Here is an 8,505-nt window from a genome sequence, read left to right on the forward strand (position 1 = left end):
CCCCCCTCTTGCCTTGGTGGAGAAGGAAAGGGGGGAGGGGAAAGAGGAAAGGGGGGCACCGCCCCCCCCTTCCTTGTCCTATTCGGACTAGGGGGAAGGGGGGCACGGCCTGCCCTGGCCGGCCCTCCTCTTCTCCCTCATGGCCTACTAAGGCCCATTAACCCCCGGGAGGGTTCCAGTAACCCCCCGGTGTTCCGGTAAAATCCCGATTTCACCCAGAACATTTCCGATGTCCAAATATAGGCTTCCAATATATCAATCTTTATGTTTCGACCATTTCGAGACTCCTCGTCATGTCCGTGATCACATCCGGGACTCCGAACAAACTTCGGTACATCAAAACTTACAAACTCATAATAAAACTGTCATCGTAACGTTAAGCGTGCGGACCCTACGGGTTCGAGAACTATGTAGACATGACCTAGAACCATTCTCGGTCAATAACCAATAGCGGAACCTGGATGTCCATATTGGTTCCTACATATTCTACGAAGATCTTTATCGGTCAAACCGCATAACAACATACGTTGTTCCCTTTGTCATCGGTATGTTACTTGCCCGAGATTTGATCGTCGGTATCCAATACCTAGTTCAATCTCGTTACTGGCAAGTCTCTTTACTCGTTATGTAACACATCATCTTATTACTAACTCATTAGTTATAATGCTTGCAAGGCTTAAGTGATGAGTATTACCGAGAGGGCCCAGAGATACCTCTCCGACAATCGGAGTGATAAAACCTAATCTCGAATTATGCCAACTCAACATGTACCTTCGGAAACACCTGTAGAGCACCTTTATAATCACCCAGTTATGTTGTGACGTTTGGTAGCACACAAAGTGTTCTTTCGGTAAACGTGAGTTGCACAATCTCATAGTTGCAGGAACTTTGTATAAGTCATGAAGAAAGCAATAGCAACATACTAAACGATCAAGTGCTAGGCTAACGGAATGGGTCATGTCAATCACATCATTCTTATAATGATATGATCCCATTAATCAAATGACAACACATGTCTATGGTTAGGAAACATAACCATCTTTGATTAATGAGCTAGTCAAGTAGAGGCATACTAGTGACTATATGTTTGTCTATGTATTCACACATGTATCATGTTTCCGATTAATACAATTCTAGCATGAATAATAAACATTTATCATGATATGAGGAAATAAATAATAACTTTATTATTGCCTCTAGGGCATATTTCCTTCAGTATCCCACTTGCACTAGAGTCAATAATCTAGATTACATAGTAATGATTCTAACACCCATGGAGTCTTGGTGTTGATCATGTTTTGCTCGTGAGAGAGGCTTAGTCAACGGGTCTGTAACATTCAGATCCGTATGTATTTTGCAAATCTCTATGTCTCCCACTTGGACTTGGTCCCGAATGGAATTGAAGCGTCTCTTGATGTGCTTGGTCCTCTTGTGAAATCTGGATTCCTTTGCCAAGGCAATTGCACCAGTATTGTCACAGAAGATCTTCATTGGTCCCGATGCACTAGGTATGACACCTAGATCGGAAATGAACTCCTTCATCCAGACTCCTTCATTTGCTGCTTCCGAAGCAGCTATGTACTCCGCTTCACATGTAGATCCTGCTACGATGCTTTGTTTAGAACTGCACCAACTTACAGCTCCACCGTTTAATAAAAACACGTATCCGGTTTGCGATTTAGAATCGTCCGGATCAGTGTCAAAGCTTGCATCGACGTAACCGTTTACGAGTAGCTCTTTGTCACCTCCATATACGAGAAACATTTCCTTAGTCCTTTTCAGGTATTTCAGGATGTTCTTGACCGCTGTCCAGTGATCCACTCCTGGATTTCTTTGGTACCTCTCTGCCAAGCTTATTGCTAAGCATACGTCAGGTCTGGTACACAGCATTGTGTACATGATAGAGCCTATGGCTGAAGCATAGGGAACATTTTTCATTTTCTCTCTATCTTCTGCTGTGGTCGGGCATTGAGTTTGACTCAACTTCACACCTTGTAGCACAGGCAAGAATCCTTTCTTTGCCTGATCCATTTTGAACTTTTTCAAAATTTTGTCAAGGTATGTGCTTTGTGAAAGTCCTATTAAGCGTCTTGATCTATCTCTATAGATCTTGATGCCCAATATGTAAGCAGCTTCACCGAGGTCTTTCATTGAAAAACTTTTATTCAAGTATCCTTTTATGCTATCCAGAAATTCTATATCATTTCCAATTAATAATATGTCATCTACATATAAAATTAGAAATGCTATAGAGCTCCCACTCACTTTCTTGTAAATACAGGCTTCTCCAAAAGTCTGTATAAAACCATATGCTTTGATCACACTATCAAAGTGTTTATTCCAACTCCGAGATGCTTGCACCAGTCCATAAATGGAACGCTGGAGCTTGCACACTTTGTCAGCACCTTTTGGATCAATAAAACCTTCCGGCTGCATCATATACAACTCTTCTTCTAGAAATCCATTCAAGAATGCAGTCTTGACATCCATTTGCCAAATTTCATGATTATGAAATGCAGCAATAGCTAACATGATTCGGACGGACTTAAGCATCGCTACGGGTGAGAAAGTCTCATCGTAGTCAACCCCTTGAACTTGTCGAAAACCTTTTGCAACAAGTCGAGCTTTATAGACAGTTATATTACCATCAGCGTCAGTCATCTTCTTAAAGATCCATTTATTCTCAATGGCTTGCCGATCATCGGGTAAGTCAACCAAAGTCCATACTTTGTTTTCATACATGGATCCCATCTCAGATTTCATGGCTTCTAGCCATTTTGCGGAATCCGGGATCATCATCGCTTCCTCATAGTTCATAGGTTCATCATGGTCAAGTAACATGACTTCCAGAATAGGATTACCGTACCACTCTGGCGCGGATCTTACTCTGGTAGACCTACAAAGTTCAGTAGAAACTTGATCTGAAGTTTCATGATCATTATCATTAGCTTCCTCACTAATTGGTGTAGTTGTCACAGGAACCGCTCTCGTGATCAACTACTTTCCAATAATGGAGTAGATACAGTTATCTCATCAAGTTCTACTTTCCTCCCACTCACTTCTTTCGAAAGAAACTCCTTCTCTAGAAAGGATCCATTCTTAGCAACGAATGTCTTGCCTTCGGATCTGCGATAGAAGGTGTACCCAATAGTCCCTTTTGGGTATCCTATGAAGACACATTTCTCCGATTTAGGTTCGAGCTTATCTGGTTGAAGTTTCTTCACATAAGCATCGCAGCCCCAAACTTTAAGAAATGACAACTTTGGTTTCTTGCCAAACCACAGTTCATAAGGCGTCGTCTCAACGGATTTTGATGGTGCCCTATTTAACGTGAATGCGGCCGTCTCTAAAGCATAACCCCAAAATGATAGCGGTAAATCAGTAAGAGACATCATAGATCGCACCATATCTAGTAAAGTACGATTACGACGTTCGGACACACCATTTCGTTGTGGTGTTCCAGGTGGCATGAGTTGCAAAACTATTCCACATTGTTTCAAGTGTAGGCCAAAATCATAACTCAAATATTCTCCTCCACGATCAGATCGTAGAAACTTTATTTTCTTGTTACGATGATTTTCCACTTCACTCTGAAATTCTTTAAACTTTTCAAATGTTTCAGACTTGTGTTTCATCAAGTAGATATACCCATATATGCTCAAATCATCTGTGAAGGTGAGAAAATAACGATACCCGCTGCGAGCCTCAACATTCATTGGGCCACAAACATCAGTATGTATGATTTCCAACAAATCAGTTGCTCGCTCCATAGTTCCGGAGAACGGTGTTTTAGTCATCTTACCCATAAGGCACAGTTCGCAAGTACCAAGTGATTCATAATCAAGTGATTCCAAAAGTCCATCAGTATGGAGTTTCTTCATGCGTTTTACACCGATATGACCCAAACGGCAATGCCACAAATAAGTTGCACTATCATTATTAACTCTGCATCTTTTGGTTTCAACACTATGAATATGTGTATCACTACTATCGAGATTTAATAAAATAGACCACTCTTCAAGGGTGCATGACCATAAAAGATATTACTCATATAAATAGAACAACCATTATTCTCTGATTTAAATGAATAACCGTCTCGCATCAAACAAGATCCAGATATAATGTTCATGCTCAACGCTGGCACCAAATAACAATTATTCAGGTCTAAAACTAATCCCGAAGGTAGATGTAGAGGTAGCGTGCCGACTGCGATCACATCGACTTTGGAACCATTTCCCACGCGCATCGTCACCTCGTCCTTGGCCAGTGCTCGCTTATTCTGTAGTCCCTGTTTCGAGTTGCAAATATTAGCAACAGAACCAGTATCAAATACCCAGGTGCTACTACGAGCTCTAGTTAGGTACACATCAATAACATGTATATCACATATACCTTTGTTCACTTTGCCATCCTTCTTATCCGCCAAATACTTGGGGCAGTTCCGCTTCAAGTGACCAGTCTGCTTGCAGTAGAAGCACTCAGTTTCAGGCTTAGGTCCAGACTTGGGTTTCTTCTCTTGAGAAGCAACTTGCTTGCTGTTTTTCTTGAAGTTCCCCTTCTTCTTCCCTTTGCCCTTTTTCTTGAAACTAGTGGTCTTGTTGACCATCAACACTTGATGCTCCTTCTTGATTTCTACCTCCGCAGCTTTTAGCATTGCGAAGAGCTCGGGAATAGTCTTGTTCATCCCTTGCATATTATAGTTCATCACAAAGCTCTTGTAGCTTGGTGGCAGTGATTGAGAATTCTGTCAATGACGCTATCATCCGGAAGATTAACTCCCAGTTGAATCAAGTGATTATTATACCTAGACATTTTGAGTATATGCTCACTAACAGAACTATTCTCCTCCATCTTGCAGCTGTAGAACTTATTGGAGACTTCATATCTCTCAATCCGGGCATTTGCTTGAAATATTAACTTCAACTCTTGGAACATCTCATATGCTCCATGACATTCAAAACATCGTTGAAGACCCGGTTCTAAGCCGTAAAGCATGGCACACTGAACTATAGAGTAGTCATCAGCTTTGCTCTGCCAGACGTTCTTAACGTCGTCAGTTGCATCAGCAGCAGGCCTGGCACCCAGCGGTGCTTCCAGGACGTAACTTTTCTATGCAGCAATGAGGATAATCCTCAGGTTACGGACCCAGTCCGTGTAATTGCTACCATCATCTTTCAACTTTGCTTTCTCAAGGAACGCATTAAAATTCAACGGAACAACAGCACGAGCCATCTATCTACAAACAAACATAGACAAGCAAAATACTATCAGGTGCTAAGTTCATGATAAATTTAGGTTCAATTAATCATATTACTTAAGAACTCCCACTTAGACAGACATCTCTCTAGTCATCTAAGTGATCACGTGATCCAAATCAACTAAACCATAACCGATTATCACGTGAGATGGGGTAGTTTTCAATGGTGAACATCTTTATGTTGATCATATCTACTATATGATTCACGCTCGACCTTTCGGTCTCCGTGTTCCGAGGCCATATATGCATATGCTAGGCTCGTCAAGTTTAACCTGAGTATTCCGCGTGTGCAAAACTGTCTTGCACCCGTTGTAGATGGACGTAGAGCTTATCACACCCGATCATCACGTGGTGTCTGGGCACGACGAACTTTGGCAACGGTGCATACTCAGGGAGAACACTTCTTGATAATTTTTAGTGAGAGATCATCTTAAAATGCTACCGTCAATCAAAGCAAGATAAGATGCATAAAGGATAAACATCACATGCAATCAATATAAGTGATATGATATGGCCATCATCATCTTGTGCTTGTGATCTCCATCTTCGAAGCACCGTCATGATCACCATCGTCACCGGCGCGACACCTTGATCTCCATCGTAGCATCGTTGTCGTCTCGCCAACTATTGCTTTTACGACTATCGCTACCGCTTAGTGATAAAGTAAAGCAATTACAGGGCGTTTGCATTTCATACAATAAAGCGACAACCATATGGCTCCTGCCAGTTGCCGATAACTTCGGTTACAAAACATGATCATCTCATACAATAAAATATAGCATCACGTCTTGACCATATCACATCACAACATGCCCTGCAAAAACAAGTTAGACGTCCTCTACTTTGTTGTTGCAAAATTTTACGTGGCTGCTACGGGCTTAGCAAGAACCGTTCTTACCTACGCATCAAAACCACAACGATAGTTTGTCAAGTTGGTGCTGTTTTAACCTTCGCAAGGACCGGGCGTAGCCACACTCGATTCAGCTAAAGTGAGAGAGACAGACACCCGCCAGCCACCTTTAAGCACGAGTGCTTGCAAAGGCGAAACCAGTCTCGCGTAAGCGTACGCGTAATGTCGGTCCGGGCCGCTTCATCTCACAATACCGCTGAACCAAAGTATGACATGCTGGTAAGCAGTATGACTTGTATCGCCCACAACTCACTTGTGTTCTACTCATGCATATAACATCAACGCATAAAACCTAGGCTCGGATGCCACTGTTGGGGAACGTAGTAATTTCAAAAAAATTCCTATGCACACGCAAGATCATGGTGATGACATAGCAACGAGAGGGGAGAGTGTTGTCCACGTACCCTCGTAGACCGTAAGCGGAAGCATTAGCACAACGCGGTTGATGTAGTCGTACGTCTTCACGATCCGACCGATCCAAGCACCGAACGTACGGCACCTCCGAGTTCAGCACACGTTCAGCTCGATGACGATCCCCGGGCTCCGATCCAGCAAAGCTTCGGGGATGAGTTCCGTCAGCACGACGGCGTGGTGACGATGATGATGTTCTACCGGCGCAGGGCTTCGCCTAAGCTTCGCGATGATATGACCGAGGTGGAATATGGTGGAGGGGGGCACCGCACATGGCTAAGAAACGATACGTAGATCAACTTGTGTGTTATGGGGTGCCCCCTTGCCCCCGTATATAAAGGAGGGAGGGGGAGGTGCGGCCGGCCCCTTTGGGGTGCGCCTGGAGGAGTCCTACTCCCACCAGGAGTAGGACTCCCCCCTCTTGCCTTGGTGGAGAAGGAAAGGGGGGAGGGGAAAGAGGAAAGGGGGTCGCCGCCCCCCCCCCCTTCCTTGTCCTATTCGGACTAGGGGGGAGGGGGCGCGCGGCCTGCCCTGGCCGGCCCTCCTCTTCTCCCTCATGGCCCACTAAGGCCCATTAACCCCCGGGAGGGTTCCGGTAACCCCCCCGGTGTTCCGGTAAAATCCTGATTTCACCTGGAACCTTTCCGATGTCCAAATATAGGCTTCCAATATATCAATCTTTATGTCTCGACCATTTCGAGACTCCTCGTCATGTCCGTGATCACATCCGGGACTCCGAACAAACTTCGGTACATCAAAACTTACAAACTCATAATAAAACTGTCATTGTAACGTTAAGCGTGCGGACCCTACGGGTTCGAGAACTATGTAGACATGACCTAGAACCATTCTCGGTCAATAACCAATAGCCGAACCTGGATGCCCATATTGGTTCCTACATATTCTACGAAGATCTTTATCGGTCAAACCGCATAACAACATACGTTGTTCCCTTTGTCATCGGTATGTTACTTGCCCGAGATTTGATCGTCGGTATCCAATACCTAGTTCAATCTCGTTACTGGCAAGTCTCTTTACTCGTTCTGTAACACATCATCTTATTACTAACTCATTAGTTATAATGCTTGCAAGGCTTAAGTGATGAGTATTACCGAGAGGGCCCAGAGATACCTCTCCGATAATCGGAGTGACAAAACCTAATCTCGAATTATGCCAACTCAACATGTACCTTCGGAAACACCTATAGAGCACCTTTATAATCACCCAGTTACGTTGTGACGTTTGGTAGCACACAAAGTGTTCTTTCGGTAAACGTGAGTTGCACAATCTCATAGTTGCAGGAACTTTGTATAAGTCATGAAGAAAGCAATAGCAACATACTAAACGATCAAGTGCTAGGCTAACGGAATGGGTCATGTCAATCACATCATTCTTCTAATGATGTGATCCCATTAATCAAATGACAACACATGTCTATGGTTAGGAAACATAACCATCTTTGATTAATGAGCTAGTCAAGTAGAGGCATACTAGTGACTATATGTTTGTCTATGTATTCACACATGTATCATGTTTCCGGTTAATACAATTCTAGCATGAATAATAAACATGTATCATGATATGAGGAAATAAATAATAACTTTATTATTGCCTCTAGGGCATATTTCCTTCACCAACAGGGGTTGTTGCGCCCCCCATATGGGCCGCACCTAAGGAAGAATGAAAGGAGAGAAAAAGAAGAGAGAAGGAAGGGGAGGAATTCGGCCTCCGCCTTCCTTCCCTCCTCCCTCCTTCCTTCCCCCTCCGGTAAATAAGGAAGGGGGGAGGCCGAATTGGGGGAGGCACCCAAGTAGGTTTCCTCCTACTTGGGGCGCCCCTTCCTGCTCCCCTCCCTCTCCCACCTATATATATATATGGGGGGGGGCACCGCTAGAACACACAACATTGATTCCTAGCCATGTGCGGC

Source organism: Triticum dicoccoides, chromosome 1B, assembly GCF_002162155.2.
Source record: "Triticum dicoccoides isolate Atlit2015 ecotype Zavitan chromosome 1B, WEW_v2.0, whole genome shotgun sequence".
Lineage (NCBI taxonomy): Eukaryota > Viridiplantae > Streptophyta > Magnoliopsida > Poales > Poaceae > Triticum > Triticum dicoccoides.